This window comes from Cupressus sempervirens, chromosome 6 (genome assembly GCF_028749045.1).
Source record: "Cupressus sempervirens isolate cs-2001-9-10 chromosome 6, ASM2874904v1, whole genome shotgun sequence".
In the NCBI taxonomy this organism is placed as follows: Eukaryota; Viridiplantae; Streptophyta; class Pinopsida; order Cupressales; family Cupressaceae; genus Cupressus; species Cupressus sempervirens.
Window position 1 is genome coordinate 499,363,366 of NC_143123.1, and position 25,320 is coordinate 499,388,685.

Genomic DNA, 25,320 nt, shown 5'->3' on the forward strand with positions numbered 1-25,320 from the left:
TTTTGGCCATTTTTACTTATGCTACAAAAGGGGAGCCTGATTTTAGCATAGAAATAGAAGCCCATTTTAGGATATTTTCTAACCCCATTTTGCTTTGTTTTGGCATACAAGGTATTTTACTTTGTTTTCTACTATTTTATTCCATTATTTTCTATTTTACACTTTATAAATTTGTCAAAAAAAAATTCACTTTTAATATGTAAAATTGTAAATTTCCATTGTTAATAGTTTTATCTTTAGATTATTGTATCTATTCATTTAAATAGTTTCATATATTTTAATTTATAAAATTTGTAGATGTTCATCTAAAAATTATTATTTTAGATGTTTTGATGTTTTTAATAAAAATTAGAATGTTGAATGATTAGATAGATGTAAATTAGATTGTTTAAACATTTAATAGCATTCAATATTTTATATTTATTTCAACTAAGTATTTATTAATGATAAATTAGTTTTTAAACTATATAACAAAGTTAGTAAAACTAGCTATATTCCTAAGTCTAACCTCAACCTAACCATAACTGTACAATAATTTAATCTAAACTCTAAACATAAAACTAAGTATGTAATGTGCAACGCCCTACCAAGGGATCCAACTGAAAAACTAAGTATTTAATGATTTTACAAGTATTGTATTGTACTTTGTTTCATGGATCCGAAAGGAATGATGTAATATATTTTATAAATGTATATTCTTTTAGCCTTTCATACCTTGTGACTTTTACAATGGATGATTGTGCATTCTAAATTAATGCCAAGTGGCATTCAAAAAAAAAAAATTATTGAAATGGATTGAACTTGTAGTTCTTCTTTAATGTAGATGTGTAATTTATTTTACTTAGTATTATTTAAAAATTAAATGTGACTCAACGTCTCGAGATCCTTAAGTAATGTAATCTGTTATCTTTGCTTATGTATTATTGTATGGTATTGCTTACTTAGTAAAACTCTAGGTTAGTTCTTTGAATCCCTTGCTGGGGTGTTACATAGTGTGCTCCCTTACCTTAAAACCATATCTTCTTTAATAAAACTACACACTAGAATTGTAAACATAGTATTAACCTTGATGTAAAATCTCACTCTCACCATTTAATTCTGAGCCTAACCCTAACACTAATTAAAATTTTAACCAAATTATATAATTAAAATTTAAAAACCTAACCCTAATTATTAATAAACTTAATCCTAAATGTTAAACCCTAATTATAATTGTAAGTTCGAATCTTAAACCTAACATTTGATCCCTAGCTCTAGGTAACCATAACAATAGGTCCATAATGGAAAGTAATCTTAATCCTAGTTTTGAAAATTTTATTTAATGATTTAAAATTGGGTTGAAGAAATATTGAAACCTTAAATGATAAACTATAAAATAGCACTTCAAGAAAAACTTATTTTTTACGCTTATAGTCTAATTAAATATTAATTTGAACTAATATTTATCTTGATAATGACATTTTATGATCTATATTCTTTTAATTTCTCCACACAATATGTAGGACTTAACTTTCAACATAATTTTTGTAGATAATACATTTCAATCGATATGGATTTGATCTTTAGATGTGTGTTTGATTCTTTTAGAATGAGGTTTGTTCACATTGGACATAGCTAGAGTGTCATAAATTTGACAAAGAATACAATCTTCCATAAGAAAGAAAAACACATGGACATCCAATAATATCTTCCAACTAAGATCTTGTTATCACCCTAACTATTTGTATGACATTTACACAAAACATAATTGTGATCTAGTAATCAAACATGAAGTTGTCTATAAGTAAATACCACATTTTGATACACATTCTTGGTTACACAAATCTTCACTGAACATCTAAGGTCACAATCTACATGAGTCTCCAACTTAGCCTCTTTACTATAATTTACACTAGAGGAAGAAACAATGTTTTGGTTACTTTTGACTACACCCCCCTCATGTTCACTAAAAAGACTTTCTAAAACCATTATTTTCTAGACCACCTTCTTCTATCATCCATTAATAGCTCCAACAATTTCTTAAAAAAAGGGCACTAAATCTTACCACCATGGACACCTGTATTCAATTCTTGAAACATCATCTAGTTGAGAAGGGAAAAAAATTTCACCTCCTTTTATTTTGTACATATCACTTGATAGTTCTTTAAAAACCTCTTGAGAAACCCTTTGGTTTAGTAAGATCAAATAGAACTAAAAAAAATGTGACAATGATAGTGTTCACATGCATTGTATGTAAATAATTAGCTCATGTCCAAAAATAAACCTTTTTAATACTATTCTCCAAAATCAAGCATTTTTTAGTCTTAAATTATATTAATCTATAAGTTATATTGTATCTTTGTTAATAATTAATATTAATTGACCTTGATATAAATTTAATTTAATGTAAATGAAAGGTAACGTTTTCAATAATAGGTGGAATATATAATTAATAAATTTATTAATTAATATATTTAAATTATATCTTTATATGAAACATGTTTTATAATAATTAGTGTATGCAAAAATATTAATCTATAAGTTATATTATATCTTCATTAATAAGTAATATTAACCGAGCAAAATAAATAAAATTTAATGTAAATAATATATCATACAATTATTGAATAAATTGATAACTAAATAATACTCTACCCTAATTGCAAATGGATAACCCTAAATCTTGACCCAAACCACAATCTTATTTATATGTTCAATCCTAACTATTTTAATATTGAACCTTAATCATACAAATTTGCTAAGGCATAATAATAAACATATTTATATAAGATATATTTATAATTCACATTTAAGTTGATTTATTAATATAGTTGTTTGGAGTATTATTTTATGATTGGGCTTAAATTTGGTATAATATTCAATTATCCTCAATGTTAAAGTTTACCTAAGTATTTAACATTATTTACTTAATTAATATGGTTTTAAAGATCTGTGCATTTATATAATTAATATTTTAGATTTATTTTTATTAAATAGTAATTTTGTGATTTTTTATGTTGTTTATGCATACATGCAAATTATATTTGATGGACCCACCCCCACCTCTGCCCCCTCCATCTCCACCTCCACCTCCACTCCCACATAGTCCTCCTCCTGCACCTACCATAGAGGATTTTGAGGGAGAGAATGAAGCACAACCTTCATGACCTCATCCACGAGATTGAGACCATTAAGTGTGGGGCCCACCCCACTCACCTACTTCACCTTGAAGAAAATATGTGAGACGTTGTTCACTCTATAGAGCATTTGGATTCTGATATTGATAGTTTTAGATTATGGAGACAAAACATGCATGCCTTTTATTATAATAGCCTATCCTATAGAGAGGTTTGTAATATCAAAATAAATAAATAATATTTTACAAGATATTTTGTAAACCCTAAGATAGGTGATGAGATTAGTGACAATAAGCCTCACATTTCTATTACATGGTGTACACATCCTCATATATCTATACACTTTTGGGAGTGGTGGTGGATGGTATTTGACCATCCACCACACATAAATCAAGAGTTGGCCATGTACTTCCATAGGAAGCTATGGGCTGAATTTGAATTAGGTTTGAAATCCAATTATTTTGATATTAGATCATTTTGGGGGGTTAGTGGAGGGATGCCTTAGGATGGGCCTGGGGTAAAGCTCAGTGATAGAATGAGGAATTGTATATGGCCTCAACCTGTTGTACCTTTTCCTGCACTAGTTGTCCCAGCACCACACAATCATTGAGTTGTGTCATCTACTCTTACCTAGTTGAGTGCCCTCTCAAGCAATTTAGTAGATCAGTGGATGTAGGTGAGAGATATTCGTCCATTTGGACACATTTTTACTAGTTGTGGAGATATATGCAGAGGCCCCTAGAGTGATGTTGATGTTGCACATGATGACCATTATGCTGAGGGTGCTGATTTTGATGGTGATGCATATGCTGCCCATTGTGATGCTAGTGATGATATTGACGTGTCATCATTTGTTGAGCTTCTATAGGAAGACCCTACAGACAGTCAAGAGCAATAGGTAAAATTTTAATTAAAATTTAAATAAAGTAAATAATTTTTTACTTTCTACATACATGTGTAATTGTATCAACCATATTAATTTGTATGTTTATTTTTAAATAACAAAGGATGGATGATACTGTTCCTCCTAGGAGATAGTATAGTCTTTTTTCTTAGACCTATAGACATTGGCATCCCTCATATAGTATGCACTTTAAATTACATTATAAATAATGTAAATTTGAAATTGAATATAATGACATGTGCTCATATGTTCTTTTTATCTGATTTTGTAGGAATTGTCATCTGCTACATAGTTTGATGTTTAGATAGGTCCTAATCCATTGACTACTGATGCACAATCTCAAATGCCTATGGTATGAACTTCTCACTCAAGAGAAATAATTTGTACTATTTTTATGTAGAAAATTTTATTAACTTATAATCTTTAACTTTCAAATTCATGTATAATTTTATGTGTTTTGGTTTTATGAATAGGATATGGATCGTACTTATGCATATAGGCCTTAGTATAGTTTATTTTTGACTCCATCCTTTTACCATATGAGACATGTCAATGATCATCATGGCAGCATATCTTGAGGCACATATGTGATATTGGCTACCACTCAAGTATGATATATGTACATATTTTTATAGTTTATGAAAAATGTAGTGTAAATTATGTACTTTTTAGTTTATGTACTTTGTAATTTATTTATATATAATTTTGACTCAATGTTTATGTATCCATAATTTGAGTACCATGTCATCATGAGTGTTGCTAAGAGTACAGAACTAAGCCAGATGGAGGTACCTAAATCATTCTTTAAGGTCAATATTGTGATTTATGCACATACATAGTGTTGGTGTTTGAAAATGTTACTCATTTCCAATTAGCATGATGAGAATATGACACATCTAGGGGCAACTAACTCCCATTTTCAACACATCATTTCAGAGACTAGGCCAACTATAAGGCTTGAACCTTCTACACTTCAAGCTTTGCAAAACCTAGGTGGGTGGACCTCGGATTCAATCAATATGGTACCAGTGCAAAAACATATTCATGAATCTATTAAGGTAGATAAAAGCCCTTATATCTCCTAACACTTATGCAATGACATAGATCTGCAATAGCTAAATGCAAATCCTATGATATTCACAAGATGAGTGAGGGCATCACATTTAGGTTCTTCAACATGAAAGGGAAAGAACATTTGATTAATAATTTTCAGTTCATAAAAACCTCATATATGTAGTAGTAAGAACTAATGATCCTATAACTAACCAGTTCCTAATCCATTGGGCAAATCCATGAATCAAATGCATACATATGGATATCTGATACTTATTCATATCTTCAGATATCTGATGTATCCATTCACTTTGTAAATAGACATTTATGCTTAATCTAAACCTCATTCTTACATGATATTGCCAACAGTAAACTTGCAACCCTGTTGATTCCCTTGAAGTATTTACATAACCTCTTGAGTTATAGGCAAGCATGAAACAACATATAGCCTTAAAGGATTGCAATTAAAACCTAAGCTCTCTATTCAAAGATTATTAAACATTGAAGATCACTGATAAAGGAGACAAGATTCAAGATGAAACATTCGCATGCTTGAATTCAAAAAGACAGAAAAACCTAATGGATTTGGACTATCTATATTATCCTCCCTAATGATGTTCATACAAGAGAGAATATGCTGAAGCAAATGGTGTCTTAGTATTGGGAATACATTAAGACTGAAACCAAAACCTTGGTATCACAGCAATGAACAAACTTTCTCCATAATACTGGAACCAATGGTCTCATAATGAAAAATTGGAACCAATACAATGAGAAAGAATGATAATGATATAGGAAGAAGGAATTCTCGGATCTCCTCTACATCCAACATCTGTCCACTTAAAATTCCCTCTCTTTGCTATGAAAAGACTCTCTCTACCTTCTCTCTATAACTGAATATCAAAAATCCCATAATTTGGCCTCTACAAAGCAAAAATATCTGAGATATTTGATTCATCATCATAATTGATTTTGGTGCTAAATTGAATTCATGGTAAAAGTGAAAAACTAGTTACAAATAACCTCAGGAAGCCAATGTAACCTTTTCCAGATTGTTTTCTCCATATTTAGGCTTCAAAAGGTCTTCAATTCTACCCTCTAATAAACTTTGATGCTTAATGATCAAATCTGGTTGTTCTACTACCCATACCCTAGGAAAAAAAAATTTACCTATAACACAAACTAGTAAAGACCTATGCACAATCTAACCTCATATTCAAAGAGTTCATCTCATTGTGGTTCCAGTGGTATATTGGAGAGCCCATTTTGGTTTAAAATTTCTCCAATTATAGTTTTTTGAAAATTAGGCCTCTGCTCCATGGCTCCGTGGCAAGTTTGCATTAAAAATCAAAAATTTGAAAAATATAATGAGTTCTATAGTTCAAACTATAGAATATTCAGTTTTTAAAATTAAATTTTTCAAATTTGAATGAACATGCACAACAAGGATATATTTTATCTTTAAAAAATCTCCTTTGCTCCTTTGACCACTCAGAGAAAACCACTTGTTAACCTCTTATTTGCTCTGAGCATCCAACAGTGCCACATGTCACTTTGTGATTGGCTAGTGACCCTATCCTTTGCTGCCACATGTTTTCACCACATCAAAGCTTTCTATGTTGCTATGTTATCACATGAACAACTTCTCCTTAGCAAGATAGCGATGACCCTCCGATCTACCATGTGGCATGATCTAGCTCATCACGAGATTTGCTCGCCATAGTGCCACTTGTCCTTTTGTGATTCACCGTCAGATCATCACATCATCATTGAGTCACCTCGTACACACTGTCGGTTGCCACTTGTCAATTTCTCATTTGTCAATTTTATTGGAAGTAGTACCCATGTGCCCATTTGACTTCTGCTAGATTTCTAAATTTTTTGACAATTCGCTATGTCGCTAGCCAGAAAGCTTAGGATTTTTTAGCTAGCTAGCGAGGTAGCTACATGCCAAATTCCTTAATTTTCTAATGAACTACAGTGTTGATGTCATCTCTATTTTGCATGCAAGTTCATTCAAAATTTTACCACCTTTGGCCGATCATGGGCCCACCTACACATGCTCTTGGCTTCCAAAACCCAATGTCTTTTAAGACATCTTATTTGTTGTAATGAATGATATTTAAAGATTAAAAAATCCCATACCCCAGCCAATGTGGGATAATGAGAATATCATTATTTTACCTCTATTTCAAGCTTATAATCCATGGTGTGGCTTCTTCTGATGTTCACACAATTTCATCATTTGCTAGCTCTTTCCTTGTATATCGTCTCCCTACTTTAAACATGGAATTCTTTTTAATTTGATGTTGGGTGTCTCTCTTTAGCTAGTGGCTTCCTTTTAAGATGCCTATCATTTTTTGCCTCCTTGTATAGCCCACATGAATATGGGCTCCTCCTTGGTAGCCCCCTCTTCAACTGGCTCTTCCCTTTGACTAGCGGCCTTTCAACCTATCGCCCTATAGTCTTAGCTGCCCCTGCCATAGTGAGTTCTTCTCTTTTAATTTCATGTTTCCTTCTTTGCTTGACATGGAGGCTCCTCTTTGTATAGTGTGGACTATTTCTACTAATTGGCTGCGGCTTTTTCCATTGATGCTCTGGTTTTTTTATACAAGCTGAATCCTCACCTACACTAAGTGTTTTAGACTCTCCTCTTTTAAAATGCATGTAAAATCCTTTTAATGTGGCTTTGCCTACAATTCTTGACCATTGGCTACTCCCTTTCTAAAACATGAATGGCTTCCTTCTTATTTTTCATGTCGACTACTCCTTACTTTTGACTCAAATGGGTTTAAACTGTCGAGAGCCTCTTCTTTTCCATTGTGTGGGCCCTTTTCCTAGTGTCCCTAGATTTATTTCAATGTATTCATGGGTTTCTCTTATTGATCTTTCCACATGCAACTTTTCTTGCTCTTTCATCAGGCATAAGGGTTCCTTTCTAGCTGCATAGACCTTTGCCCCTTCATGGCATGGGTTGCTTACTACTACTTATTTTCATGTGCTTCTTTGACTGTGGGTTTTAGAATGTGGGTTCATTCTATTTTTTTTACTTGCACGATCTTCTCCTTTAACAGGTATTCCTACTAGCATGGACCCCTATCTTAAACTTGCTGAAGTCTAATGTCTTCACATGGGCTATGGCATCTATGTTTCCTACTAGAGGCCATTACCTCTCTTCCAAGCATGGGTGTCTTTTTCTTTGCATTGTATGGGTCTTTTATACATGTTGTGGCTACTAAGCATGAGGAGATGTGCCTGTGACTTTCTATATGCATGGCTTTATGGTCTGGTCCCTGCCTTCAAACATGCCTTGCACTTTGAATGCATGGACTTGCATGTTTAACAGTAACAAAACCAACCTCCTCAAGTATTCTTGGTCTTGCATGTTTAACAGGTGCCACTTATTGCTTTTTAGAAGCTTCCAATCAACATGAGCTTTTATCCTTCTAGCAACAGACACTAAGAATTTTAAGATGTTTGCATTGCTTCAGTGTGATAGGTTTCCAACTCCTTGTCAAGTTCTGCAGCTGATTTCTCTAGGCCCTGACTTCTTCCCTTGTTATTTTTAACATGCCACCTTGAGCTCACTTGTCATGAGATGGCTTTAGTCTTCTTTTATTAGATGGAGTGTGAAGATACTCTGCCAGGTGTGGACTCTTCTCTTCAAGTGTTGACTATTTCATAGTTTCCAGGTGAATGTTTCCATGAATCTTATATACTCTAAATTCCCTTTTCCAATATAGAAGTAACAAACTTATTCAATGAATTATTATATATATATATATATATATATATATATATATATATATATATATATATATATATATATATATATATATATATATATATATATATATATATATATATATATATATATATATATATATATATATATATATATATATATATATATATATATATATATAAATGGAAGATTCATTGAAATCTTTTAAGTCCTCTTGCAACGCATTCCAAACACCTCTTAATATTGAATGAAAAGTTCCCAATGCACCAATCCATTTTTCTATTGAAAACAAAGGAATCACAACTTAAAAGAGAGTGAAGAATATTAGATACAAGGTCCTCCTTAAATTTTCCAAATACTTGTTGTTACTGTTAATTTGAACATTACTTCACAATCCATAATCTTGTGATGTGATGAGGCTACAACATTTCCCTCCGCATATGCCTCTATAAGGAGACCATCACAAATTTCAACAACCTTGCAAATATCACTTAAAACTATTCCAAATTTGAAATAATCTGGGTGTCACAACAACATGGTGAAATAAGTCGGGCCCTAAGTGGGTCTGGCTAAAAAAAAATCATTTTCATTCATTTGACATTACAAAGTAACCTATTGATCAATCTGATACTAATTAAACTCAAATTTGAGCATTTATTGATCATTTAAAGCTCATTTTATCCTTTTTGCAACCTATCACTTTTGTGCCTGAGGTTTGTTGACTAGACTTAAAAACTAATCCAAACCTCTAACCAGGCTCTGAAATCTGACATACTAATTCTCTGTTCCGCATTCCTACACCATGTCGAATCTCATCTCATGATGAGTTCAAGGTCAAAAGATATTACCTGCATGAAAACATATTAAAAAGAAATAAACTGGGTTTGAATTTGGCCTTGAGAAATTGGGTAAACTGACACTTAGGGGCACAAAAATTGGGGCATTGATTCTCTGTCATGAGGTGAATATGAATCTAAAATCTAGGATCATGATGAATAACTAGGCACAAATGGAAAGAGTTGAAACTAGGCTACTCAGAATTCGCAAACTGGAAACAATGATAGAAAAGCGATTTTTGAAAATGGAATTGACCTGGGAAAGTGTGCAAATGGATTCAAAAAGACTTGAAAATTGGCACACCTAAAGTATTTTTAGAGGAAAATGTAGTGGTACAATCCATTCATTCTAGGAAATCATAGATTTCAAGATATGACATCACGAATAGGGCTTCTGACAAATCTACAAATGCTGACACCAGTAAAAAGATATAAATTTCATTCGAAATCGCATTTGAAAATTGATCAAACGGATTCATCATGATCTGAAAATTGAAACATAACAAGTGTTTGACCTCTAAAATGCAAAAAAAAGGATTTTTAGCATCTTGGTCAACTGGGTCAAAGTTATAACTCATCAAACAGGGCTTCCCAAAATTCTAAACATTTCATATTAGCATGAATACAATAAACTACCGAATTTGAGGGATTCAAAACCTAGTCAAAAAAACTCAAAATGACTCAAAATCTAAAACATTGGCTCTCAAGTATGGGCACTAGATAATTCCAAAGTGGCAAGTCATGAAACATTTCTAGGTGCAAGATATTCAGTTGCAAACACGACCTCCCGTCTCTTTTTGACACTTAATGTAAAAATGCATATTTGAAATTTGCTCAAAATGAAACCTCATAGAATAGCTCAAAATGTCAATTTAACATCATGGAACACATAGATGCACTAACTGAAAGGTTCTAGAAGCATTAAACACCTCACGAGGCTCAAAGGTGCTAGAAGCGTTTATAGGGCTTAATTTTCTTGATGGTACTAAAAATTGACCATGCAATTTTTAGTCCCAACACATAGTTCATTATGTTCTTTATCAAATTTTTAAAAATGTATGTATTATAATTTATAGGACCTCACCACTGCTGCATTTGGTAGCTTTCAGAGTGCACCTCCTCCTGTTACAGAGGGACACCCATCTCATTTGGTATTATTTTTATTATGTAGTGAATATTTAATTTAAACCCGTTTCAATTAAGCATGTACATGATGAGACACCTAATGTTACATAGGATGATCCATCTACCTCATGGGGTGTCCCACATGATGAGATAGCTCATGTTACACAGGATGATCCATCTGAGTCCTCTTCACGCGAACTAAAGAGAACTACAAATTAGATAAATTAGGTCCTTTTAGCACCTTTAGATTGTGCTTTTATAATGTACATATTGTTTATTTTGATACACTTTGTATTAGGCTAGTTAACTGTATTATATGTATTTTTTGACTCCATAGATCATGTTACGACATGTTAGACCATGTGCTATTTTTACGACTTCTTATCATGCTAGTGTATGTAGTATAGATCATTATGCTATCATGTTGTAATTATGAACTGTATTCTTTATTGTGACATATTTTATTCATGTTATGACACATTTTGTAAGTATATGGTACATGAACATTAATTTTAACTATTTTAATTATTTATATAAAAACAATAATGTAAACATGTTTGAATGTAAAAGTAATGGAAAAAAATAGGAGTTCATTGCTTGAATTGACAATTAATGTATAATATCAAATGGACACCTTTAACTTTCAAATAGAAGTAAACTCCTATTTTTAAATGTTTACAACTGGTTTCACAATATATGTAAGACAATGTCAATGACATAAATAGAAGTGAACTCAAAATATAAAATTGGATCAACACATTTCTTCAAATGAGGTCCTGCAAAATAAAATTGTAAAACAAAAACACATGTTAATAAAAGCATAAATTAATATGAGCTATCTGAACTTTGTAAATATGTGTAATTTGTATGTACTAACTATGTGTAATTGCACAAGATGTTGATTTAAATTTGCATAAGTTGTAATCGACACCTGAATAAGAGGTATATATAAGTTCTCTAATTTTCTATTGACAATGTATACATACATGTAATTAAATTATATAAGTACATATATAAAAATAGCACAATAAAGAAAAAACATACATGCATTTTATTTAAATGCATTCATCCCCTTGTACCATCTACATCATATCTCTTTTGCAATACATCTATATTTGTCTCATGCTCATCCATTCAAATTGTCCATAGTTCCTTATTGGCAGGTATCCCTTTGTATCTTCCTAATTTGATATTCATTGCCACAACCAAATGAGAATAGTGTAAAATCTTCTTTTCACATTGGTAGTCTTCAAATTTTGGTAAACCATTTCTTCTTGTTAGGTATGTATGTAGCCAGGGGCCAACTACAATGAAAAACCCAATTGGATACTGAAAACCATCATCATCTACTTGACGAAATATCAATTTTTTCTTAGGTTTCACACATCTAGCTAGTGATACTCAATTTTTTCATTGCCATCATTAGGTGCAATAGCAACATAAACATGTCCTAAAAGATAAGATAAAGTACATAAACACTTTAATCACATGTTTACATATATAAATAATATATTCAAGACATGTAATTGAATTATATTAATTACATGTACATAAATAAAAAATATAAATTGAAGCATGATCACAACAAAATTTAATTTAATTGTGCAGCCAGGTTATGTGAGGTCTAAAATACCACCATAGTCTTCTGATGCAAAAGTAACATTCTAGCCTTCATTTACTATGTCATCTTCAAAATGTGTGTTAGTAGGTGCTAATGATTTGTGTTACCAATCTTCAACCCATTCTATATTCTTGTGTTCTTCTTATTCACCTACAAGACAAAACTGAAAAAACCAAGCAAGCTCCCTAGTTCATATAGTCCAAGTGTTAGAATCTGAACTCCTAAATGAATGTTATTTAGCTGACCCACTAATTGTATCACATTCATATATTGAAAGGATATTCTTCTCTTCAACTAGGTAGAAGAAGCATTTGATTGTAGAGTTTTGACTTGATCCTATGTATAAATATTTGTTACTCCATTCAACAATATCATGTGCATTTTTGAATTGGGATTTTTCCTCAAGTTTTAATTGCTCTCTACTAGGGGTTCTCTTAACACATGCACTAACACCATCATGTTCTCCTTTACAATGTCTAGCCAGAAAAATACTCCACACGTGTTGGATATTATCTTGCCTATGTTTCCTACTCAACCAATAGAATATTCTAGCATTCTTTAATTGTCCTGTACAATTATTTGACCATATCCAATGTTGTGTCATTTGAATTTGTCTCTCTTTTAAATTATGATAAAAGATCTTAAAACAATATTGCACAAACTCAAATGAATGAAGTTTATTATCACTCATATAGAAATGGTATTCTCTTAATATTTTTCTATCCTCCTCTATACTATTAGATGCATGCCTATAAACTATATGAACATAAATTGTTACTTGCACTGAATTGTAATATTGTAGTTGTACCTCATCTTGTGATGCAAGTGTGTAGTTCTTTGCAAAGTCAAAAACTGAAAGTATAGTACCAATTGGAAGTCTATTCTTACATATGCAAAATTGACTATCAAGCCATCTAGCATATTGAGAGTCTTTAACATATTTTGGTATGATCACACTCTTAAACTCATCCATAAATTCATGAAAACTAACTTCATCCCTAACTAGATCACACCTTCTCCCAATATTCCCAACCTTCAATGGATATTTAGTAGTTTTGAATCCTTTTACATCATCTAATTGTTGTCCAAAAGTAGTCAAAGTATTTACATGCAAACATTCATCTAACAAAGAAAGATTGCCACACACATCACATGTACTAGAAAGATTCATTAAAAAGAAATTATTGATCATTAGGTGGCTTATAAAGAAAACTTGATAAGAAATCCTTTATAGTTTGAGGTGGTATGTTTGTACCACATCCTTACAACATTTCTTTACTATGCATGGTACCACATATAGATCAAAATATATCATAATTGTAACGAAATTGAACATGAGTTTTACAATAACATGTGATTCTTTCCTTGTTAATCCTTACATACCATGGTTTACATTTTTCAAAAGATCTTTGACTAATGGTAATAGTTAACACCTTACCATCTATAAATTTTCTAAACAATTTAGTTTGATTGTGATGTGAATATCAGGATTTAACTGTGTGATTTTTGAGTCAAACTCGATGACCCATGTTTCATGAGTAGTGATTCAACATGAATCCATCTCTCATGAGAATAAATGGAACACTTAGCACTCATTGGATCTAGGTGATGCTCATAGGGGTGAAGCACCAGGACTTCCCGGGAGGTCACCCATCCCAGTACTACTCCAGCCTGAGCGTGCTTAACTACAGAGTTTCCTCCACAGTTAAACCCAAAGCTTGCAACCCCATTTGCAAAACCTTCACCAAGTGTTGTGCCTTATGAACCATTCATTAGAAAGCCCCTTAAGCTCATCAATTGATAAGTAGGAGATGATTTCCACAGCTAGTCAAATTGTGATGTGAATATCAGGATTTAACTGTGTGATTTTTGAGTCAAACTCGATGACCCATGTTTCATGAGTAGTGATTCAACATGAATCCATCTCTCATGAGAATAAATGGAACACTTAGCACTCATTGGATCTAGGTGATGCTCACAGGGGTGAAGCATCGGGACTTCCCGGGAGGTCACCCATCCCAGTACTACTCCAGCCTGAGCGCGCTTAACTACGGAGTTTCCTCCACAGTTAAACGCAAAGCTTGCAACCCCATTTGCTGGTGAAGGTTTTGCAAATGGGGTTGCAAGCTTTGGGTTTAACTGTGGAGGAAACTCCGTAGTTAAGCGCGCTCAAGCTGGAGTAGTACTGGGATGGGTGACCTCCCGGGAAGTCCTGGTGCTTCACCCCTGTGAGCATCACCTAGATCCAATGAGTGCTAAGTGTTCCATTTATTCTCATGAGAGATGGATTCATGTTGAATCACTACTCATGAAACATGGGTCATCGAGTTTGACTCAAAAATCACACAGTTAAATCCTGATATTCACATCACAATTTGACTAGCTGTGGAAATCATCTCCTACTTATCAATTGATGAGCTTAAGGGGCTTTCTAATGAATGGTTCATAAGGCACAACACTTGGTGAAGGTTTTGCAAATGGGGTTGCAAGCTTTGGGTTTAACTGTGGAGGAAACTCCGTAGTTAAGCGCGCTCAGGCTGGAGTAGTACTGGGATGGGTGACCTCCTGGGAAGTCTCGGTGCTTCACCCCTGTGAGCATCACCTAGATCCAATGAGTGCTAAGTGTTCCATTTATTCTCATGAGAGATGGATTCATGTTGAATCACTACTCATGAAACATGGGTCATCGAGTTTGACTCAAAAATCACACAGTTAAATCCTGATATTCACATCACAATTTGACTAGCTGTGGAAATCATCTCCTACTTATCAATTTAGTTTGAGTCGTGTCCAAAAGGTGTTTAGGATGTGGATCATGTATTGTTTATTCAACTCTCAATTTAAGAACATCTCTTGAATTAGTTGATACTCTTGTATTATCATGCCAAAAATTTTGACCAAACTTTTGACTTTACTAGTAAGTTTCATATCAAATCTCAGGAGTCTACCACTACAAGTCGACAAAATATTTGTTGGATCACATTAAAAGTTAACCCTTCTCTTTGCATCTTTTTCTAAAGTCTTATGATTCACATTAAGATATCCACTTATGTTACTAATTAATCTTTTGTCAATTTTTGATTTGTTGACTAAAAGTTGTTGTTATTGCTTGTTGCGCTACATTCTTATCTTTAGAGGGACTTCTCTTTTCGATAATGTCAAAGGCACTAGAAACAATTGGTACAACTTGTTTTAGAGACCCATCTTTATTCTTGGGTTTTGCATACATTCCTAACCTTTTCATTACTTTTCACATTTTAGACATTTTAATTAGTTGAAACATCTACTAATATTGAAACGCTAATTTCTTATTATAAAGAAAAAAGTCTATATAATCTATTAACATGTGTCCTAATTTGTCTCCATGAAACCAATCCCTCAAGATTATCTAGTACATCATTAGGAAAATGAAAATTGTGTTCAAGCACTTTAGTATCATTCTGACACATGTGTTTGTTTAGTAATTGGTGTTTCTATGTCTACATTCATACAATTTTTATTTTTAATGGGCATTTCATTTTCACTATTATTTGGAATATGAATCTCATTTTCATTTTTTCTTGGTATTTCTTTCGAGGAATGCATTTCCATTGGAGTTTTTTTTGCATGATTGTTTAGCCTAGTTTTATAAAGAAAATCTAAATCTTTTAAATGGTAACCTACTTCTAAAAAATCAACAATTTCATCATGAGAAAAAATTTGAGGGTTTGGAGACACACCTATATTGAATGTTTGATTAGAATTTGCACCTGAATCTCCTTGTATTGGGTTTTCTTCTTTAGCCTCTTCATCCATCGTCATATCCTCAATGTCTTTCTCCTTTGAAACATTGCTCAATTCTCTAATTATTTGTCTTCTCTCTCTTTGAAATTTTTCTTCATTCTCTTTATTTCTTACAATATCCTCATTTGTCAAAACTTCTATTTTCTTCTTTCTTTGTTGTTTTGATCCCATGTTTTCACTAGTTTTGAATTAGAATCAACAGCTTGCAAATTGTAGAGGAAGACAAGAAAATAGAATAACTATGACAAATATTTGTTGTTGCAAATCAAAACTATCATTCAATCATTGCAAACATTAAAACTTTCTTTGTGGGGCCCAACGGGTAGATTAGAATTAGGTATCTAATTGTTTAAAAATCAAGTACCTGATTACAAATTGGGCACCCAAATTTTAAACAATTGGGTACTTGATTTTTTTAATATTGGGTGCTCATTTGGTTAATGGCTAAAACCAAATCAGGCACCTAAATTTTTGAATTACAAATCAAGGTCCTGATTCTAGTGACATGGGTAGGAATTTGGAATGGTCAAATATTTTCATGAGGTTTTGCCTTGGGGAAAAGCATGGCATAGGCTTGGTCCCACCAAGCCTATACCTTTATGAACCAATCCTTTACTAAGGCATTTAATCAACAATTTTAGGGATTGTCATCATTTTTATATGGTTCTCCTCATTGAATTTTTTGACAAAATGAAAAGCCATTATAGGTCTTACTATTCTGATTTCAAAAATATAAATTTTATAGTGTTATGAGTTCAGTTTCTATTTTTCCATTATTTTTTAATCAAAAGTATCTCTTAAACATGATATAGTGACATTCACTAAAATTTTAATAACTTTTTAAATTTTTTGTATTTTGAGAATTAATTTACATGTCATCAATCCTCACACAATTTTTTTTAAGTTTAAAAATGATTAAATTATGGCATCCGTACGCGTGAGGTTTTAGAAATTCACTTGCTCATCAATTAAAAATTAATTTAAAAAATTCATTAAAAAATTAAGGAAAAATATTCTCATTAATCTTTGGTGTGTCAGGTCAATTCTTTTTAAAGGATTCACAAATATTCATTTAGTTGTGTCAAATTATGGTGTTTGTACATGGGCACAGTATGGTCCTAAATTAGGCATACCATAAAAATAATCTATCATATGAGTATACAAATAAATTACATATTTAGAAAGAAGATCCGAAACACTACAATTTTTATTTTTATATTTAATCTCTAAATGGCTTAATTTTTGGCATCAATTGACAATATATTTCAAAAATAGGAAAAACACTTCCACTTTTTGGCCAAAAGTGAGACCCAACTTCTTGTGCGCGCGCGCGCGCACACACACACACACAAACACATCTGTGTGTGTGTGTGTGTGTGTGTGTGTGTGTGTGTGTGTGTATGTGTATACACATATATGTATTTATATATATTATATATTATATATTTAGTATATGAGATATTATATATATATATTTTTTATTGTATAATCATAATGGATAGACATGTCTCACGAGAAGAAGACATTTCTCTCCATGTGTCATTTTCAATACATACAAGAGGAGATTGGTGCATTTGAAAAGTATAAACCAATACATGCAATGCAACTACATTTGCAGTAATCTGAGAATTCTAACAATACTATTTGTAATTTTTTCTCTTTAGCATTTCATGTCATAAGTATAGTTGTTGCTTCTATCATTGTGCCATTTTCTTAATCGTAATGTTACTCATTTATGTTTTTTTGTTTTGAAATAATACTACAGTAGATGAATGTAATTTCATGCTTACCACATCAATAGTGACATTGCCCTTGCTTTTCACTTATGTTATGATCTAATAATGTGATTGAAATATGCATGAATGGTAGTTGTTCTCAATAGATAGAGAAAAGACGCTTCATACATCTGTCCCTTTTAATAATACCATGCATTTTCATTTTGTAGATCCCCAAAAGATATAAAGACATGTCTTGACATGCCAGATACAACACAGTTCGTTATTCCACTAAGCAATGATGATTGCTCGATCTTTCCTTAGATTTGGACTTCTTTTATGTGTAATTCTATCACATTATTTTTCCTTTTTTGTATTTTTTTGTTTTCATCTCAAATACCTAACTAAGAAATGAAAACTGTGAACACTAAAATATGCCAAATGAAGGATTTCATGGTTCTTTAGTTGTCGCTTTGACTAACATCGTGTATTTCTATTATTCGGGTTGCCAAAAGATATAAAAACAAGTCTTGGTAGGCTAGATATAATGCAACCCATTATTCCACTAGAACAATGATGTCTCCTTACTCTTTCCTTAAATTTTGCCTTCTTTCATGCATATTTTAGTCACATTGTTCTTCCTTTTTTGCATTTTTTTTTTCATCTCAAACACTTGACTAAAAAATGAAAAATCTGGACACTACAATTTTCCAATTGAAAGATCCCATGGTTTTTAAGTTTGACATCTAAATCAAATATTTATCAAATGATTCTTTGCTTGGATTAGTAGAACAAGAAAGGAACCCTTTTAGTTGGATTTTTGGCCCCATATCCAAATATATAGCTTTTAATAATTGATGGAGATTCTCATCAGTGTTCGATACAAGAAGAATGAAGTTTTGATCATTTGGGCAAATGACTAGCTATGCAATATTTTAAAATTAAATCAAATTTAGCTTAGATAGATTGGATACTCCAAAATTTGGACAACGTTATGAGCTCATTAATATAAATTCCAATGAAACTCTTTCACTTTGATTGTTTCTAGAATATATAGTGTGAAAACATATTTTATATATTGATAGTGAGAACCTGGATTATATATTGATATTGAGATGTTGACAAATTAATGCAAATTATTCCCATTGGGTGCCTAAAACAATCTGAGAGTAGTTTGTTTCCCACAATTTATCTTCCCTGGCTAAGAATAGAATAGAAATTCAAAATATAGAATCGTGAATTAAATAAATCCAACATTTTTTAACTTCCAAATCCTATTAACATCAAAATTTTAACTTAGTAACTCTTTAGGCCAATGAACACAAATGTTGGGGTCAGAAACCAACCTAATTTTTTTGCAAAATGTTAGTTAGATGGGGTCTTGCAATTTGTTCTAAGTTTATAAATTTTGAGTTGAGAAAGACTAGTCTTCTTGTTCCCACTTCTTATACTATTCTCTTAAGTATCTAATTTAGAAACAAATCCCTTGAGAATGTTAATGGTCTTCCCCTAAAGAGTGATTATAAGTATGAGAAATTTCTTCTTCGGGCTCTTTTGTGGCTGCATAAAGAGTAGCAATTTTATCTAGTTATCAAAGGAATGTACAATAGTCAAGTGATGCCCAAGGGCCTTAGTAGTCTTCACACCAATGTAGCCTATTAATCCATATTTTTTTCCATACTCTATCATTGTAGACTACTTCATTGCACTATAGGCTACAACTCTAGCACATAACAATGGTACAACCTGTGCAGGGGATAGAGTTTCAAGGATATGAACCATAAAATTGGACCATCTCAAAAGGTTTTTGTTTTACACAAAAATATAATAGACTAGTCCTACTAAACTACTAATGATTTGGGTTATATTAGGGTAACAATATTTTGCAAATTTAGTTAAATAGTCAGGGTATCTTTCTTAAGACGAGTGAGTAATCAAATCTAAACTTAAGCATAAAAAAGTACATGGTACAGGATGATCATTTGATCACATAGTGATTTTAAGATAGCTATCTAGAATAGTAGCAATATGGAACTTACGCAAAGTAATTCAATCTAAAAAAATGTATTAGGTAATATAGATTTTGTAATATCAGAAAATATTTCAATTTCAATTCCAAAACACCTACAATCAGTAGCCAAATTAATATCTAATAGTGATGAAAAAAACTGTGAGGTGTGTACACACTCTCTTCAACAAAGATAAATAAATTTCCTTTTATTTGTCCAACATGTAGTAACACACAATCAAGTATTTTTTGACTAAAAAATAAGATTAGTTATTAAAATCATGGATCTTATAGACCTCTTGATAACTATTCAAGTGATATTTTGTCACTTAATCAAAAACTAATAAGGTCTATTAAATTTATTTATAGGTCTCAATAGTTGTCCATTTATATAACAATTTTATTAGTGGATACCATAACTATGACATTTTTTAATAGATATTAATCAAGATATTTATAAGAGGAATATCTATTGATGTAGTTTTACAAATTCAAAGGAAATAGTTAACAGAATAGTATATAACATGTAATAGACATAACATTAAAATGACCACTTTTTTGACATTTGTGTGCATCACCAAAAATCCTTTATCAACCATGATAACTACCCAGAAAACTAAACAATAGTTATAAACTATATATAACTGTTTGATATTATAAATAATTTTTTCTTTTGGAGGGTTAGAATGATAATATTCTTACAAAATCAAGGTAGGCATAGGAAGTTATAGTTGGCAGCAACTAACACACAACCCTGAGGTAATGAGAAAATTTGAAAGGGTGTGCTATATGTTATTATCTTTGCAATATATATGAGACAAACTTTTTGGTGCAAAGTTATCTTTCCTTTATCTTTCCAAGATATTCCATTGGTAAATCAATGAGCTATAGTGGTAACCCAGAAGTGAGAAAAGAAAATCCATCTAATTGATAATAGTAATAGGAGGAGGCAATTAAAGTTGGACATCTAAATCAAATGGTTATTACATATGAACAATGGTTCTAACTCCTAAGGAAAGAAAAATCCCTTACTAATGGTACAAATAAATACCATTTAGTGAATTGGTAGGAAGATATAGTTGTTTTAGAGGAGTTAGAGAATCATAAGATATATGTAGCTCATGAAGACAAACTATGTTATTTTGAGGCAATTGATTATAGGGAATTTGTAGCTTTACGTGAAGCTATATCTCATGAGTATGATGCATGTCAATATGAGAAAATTGATTTTACATAAAGACACTAGGCCAAAGAACATTTTAAAAAGAATGTGATAATGGATTTCTATTGTAGATTTCACAATTGAACAACTAAGGTTACCCAAAAATTAGCTCATATCTGACCAATCATGTACAAATCTAGTGATCATTACAGTCCAGGAGAGTACATTTTTTCAAGGCATTCTATCAAATAGTTCATGAATAAAAATATAGAAACCTTCAACTATGAAAAATTATATTCAAAATAACTATAGAAATATGATTTCTCTGATACTCTTCATTCCATAAGAATGGTAATCTTAGGATCATTGGTAGTGGAATCTATTTCCTAATATAATAGGAAGAGTTTACAAGAGAAGATCACAAAATTCAATCCAATATAATAGATTATGGAGTTAATTTAGAGTTTTAATTGAACATGCACTATCACAACCAATTGCACTGAGAACTATTAATACGGGATTGAGAGTACAAAAGAAGTTGGGATTTCATGGCATTAGAAAATGTAAATTATCTAGTTTTTGTGTAGAATGGACAAAGGACTGAAATGGATTTATCTCAAAATCTATGAAGAAACTAATTTTTTCTATTATTGTCAATATCATACTCAATACAAAGGAATCAAACTTTATTGTGAAGGAGGTACACCTTATCATACTTGAATGGTTGTTTCCATGTAGAATAAAATATTTATAGGTTAAATTGTTATCTTTTAGGTCATGGTTCAAACTAGAGAGAGAGATGTACCTTGGTATATTTAGGAAAAAATGTTTTTTGGATTACACCATAAAGTACATCAAAATTGTTTCTCATTAAATTTCCCCTATCACTATAGTCACATTTAATGACTTGAAAATGCAGTTTATTCCCTTAATTTTTCTATACTTTATACTTCTCACATATGTTGTGAAAGAGTATGGATGAAAAATATATTGATTTAGCATATTTGTATAATTATAAACAAATGTTCTTTCCAATAATATTTATTTAAAGAATCTACTAGAATTTTTAATTTTTAATTTAGAAAACTCCATGTTCATTGTATCTATTCTATAGGGAAATGACAAAAATCAAGGATTGAAAGCCGTCATATAGAAAATCGCAATAAAAAGTGCACAACAAAAAATACTTGAGAAGAACCACCCCAACTCAAAAATAAATGAGCTTGATCAAGGTACCATCATGCATAAGATTACAATATAGATGGATGCAAAAAAAATAGCATGACAACAAATACCAAAATAGCCCGAGGAGATCCAACCAATCTCAAAAATAATTATTCAAGAATACAAGATACCTAAAGTATATTATTAATTACAACATAGGAAGCAATAAAGAAATAGGCTAATGAGATCTGACCTAGACCAAAACCAAAAAAATCATGAATACAAGATGTTTGAAAGGGTATTATTAATTACAACATAGGTGGTAATAAAGAAATGGCTCAAGAGGATACAATCAAGCTTGAAATAGATATTCATGAATATAAGTGAAATAGGTTGGGAAGATTTAGCTAGGCTCATAGATGAATGCTAACAAATATTGTTACTTAGATGGTATTAATATTTACAAACCTAATTGTACATATGCATAGTACATACTTGATATTTAACTCACAAGATGATACAATTGTACCTTTTAATGTTAAAGTTGTATAGTGAGACCTTTACTAGCTAAACCAAGATGTTCATCCTTCTAATGTTATATTTGTTGAGTAAGTCTTTTTGTCACTAATCCAAGCTATTCATGCTTTAAAACCCTATTGGGAAAATGGTTTTGAAGGAATTGTCATATTTTTTACCATATGGATTCACTACTAACATTGGAGGCAATCAAGATTATTCATAATGGAGAACTTCCACTGAATCAAAAATGTGCATGTGGTTGCAATCTCTAATTCTAGCTTTGGCAAAGGAGAGACAAAGTGATTCTAGTTGGATATATCAGATGGTGAACACAAGAAAAGGGCTTCATTGCCAACAAAGTACAACAAGTATGTGTTAGAGCATAAGCTATCAATTGGAACAATATTACAACTAATGAAGTACAACAACTTGTCAATAACTAGGTAAAAGTAAGTTCAAATGGACCTCCTTATAAAAATATTGTTCTTTGTACACTTTGAAATATGACACCCTATAATACACATATTTTGATATATACTAAATGTATAGGTGGGTGGTGACAGGGGACATTGAAATTGTAGAAATAAACCACGAAATCATTGGCAATCTAAGGTCTCTAATAGATGATGTACAAGGGCTAATGGTCCCAAAAAAAATTTCCTTGACAAGGTGTCAAAGGATACATTTTGGTATATTGGCTCCAACAATAGTAGCTCAAAGGGGAAATATGAACTTAAATCCATACTAGACTATGTGGATACTAAAATGTCGTGTCACAAGTAAACAAATAGGCAATAAACAAACCTCAAAGGCCTTGTATACATGTTTAACTTTGATATAATATATAGTGAGGGATAGAAACCCATGTCACAAGCTTCAGTGAGGTTGTTTGCATATATTTCTCAAATATAGAGAAGGGTGCAATGTACACAATCTTAGGTGGAGATGTGAAGACAACCAATAAAATGTATAACAAGTTTAATTGTGGACTAGATATCATCTTATCAAAGGACTCAAAAGTATTCCCTTGTCAAGATGACCAGACCATCCCAAGCCACCAACTCCATTTTACACCTATCACTCACATTGCATATATGAGTGATAATGCAAACATTGACATAATTAGAGTTGTTATATTTGTAGGGTCATCATCAACTCTAAGAAGAAGAGACATCATAGAATTGTAAAGTCACTTTAAATGGTTCCTAGATAAGTCTTGCACCACTATAGATCTCACTCTATAGGGCCAAAAAGTAGGCAAGGAGGACAACCAGATCTATCAACAGTATGAGCAATGTCAAGAAACTATGATTGCACTGAAGAATGCTGATATTGGTCACTATCATCTAAAGGTTATGTGAACATTAGAAACTATAAATTTAATGATAGACCTAGACATTGAAGAGGCCCATGACATCTAAAATTGGTATAGTGAAATTGGAGTAAGCATGGAAACAATTTGTGAGGCCTCACCCCGACCCTTCGTAACCTTAGTTGTTATTTTATCTTTTTGACACTCACGACTCGAGATGTCAAGACATTATCTGATACATAGAACATATTATATTATTTCATGTTATGTGATGTTACATTTAGATATATTTGATATTTTTCATTAAATGTTTCATGTATATGTATGTTGATCAAATCAGTAAATGTAGGATTGAGACTCTGATTTAAGAGATTTTAAATGATTAAGAATTAAGTAGGATCTAAAGAAACCCTTATTGATGTATGTTTTAATTTATGATAATTTATGATATGTATACATTTATGTACATGTGATTTTATGGGACTACTGATCTGTGTAATGAGTGTGCAGATATTTAGCTGAGAAACCCTACGGAGGAACATAACTGATCTCTTTGTGCTAATTTTGGAAACCTTGTTGTTCGTAATTTGCGTATTGTATTGTGAGATGTATGTATGTATCTTTTAGTGTTCAGTGAATGTTAGTGTTCGTAACTATGTTCTTTTAGTGTCACTTGACACTTGTAAATTGTTTATGTTCTTCAGTGTGCTAATTAGGGTTAGTTGTGTAGCCTTTGGACCTAAGTCAGTTTAAGTTAGTGTAAGTTTTTTAATTGGGTTCTTAATCGAGTTTAGTCAGCCTAATCCGGATTAGTACTTAATCTGCATATTAGAGTTGTTGGTCCTAATTATTTTCCTAGCCTTTGTTTGGCTCTAAACCTATTCCTAAGGCTTCAAAACATGGAATAATTATACCCAAGGGGTATGGGTAGGGGTTAGGGGTATTTTCCAACCCCTAAGCCCCTTTTGTTGACTTTTGAGGTCACTCAAAAAGTCTCTTTTTGCCTTTGTGCGAAAATTGCATGTGGTTATCATGAGTTGTCTCACCTCACCTCCTTCTAGAGTTTAACCTTAGTGTGGGTTGAGTTAGGAGTTTCTAGAATTGTAAGTGGGTGGGGGTAGTTATTGAGCCCTTGGGTGGTTGAGTTGGAGGCTTATTTAGAGGCCCTTCTTGGACTTGTGGAGGTTGTTACCCAATCTCTACATTTAGAGAGGAATTCTTGAAGGTTGAAGCAAGGAAAGGGAAACTCCACTCAAA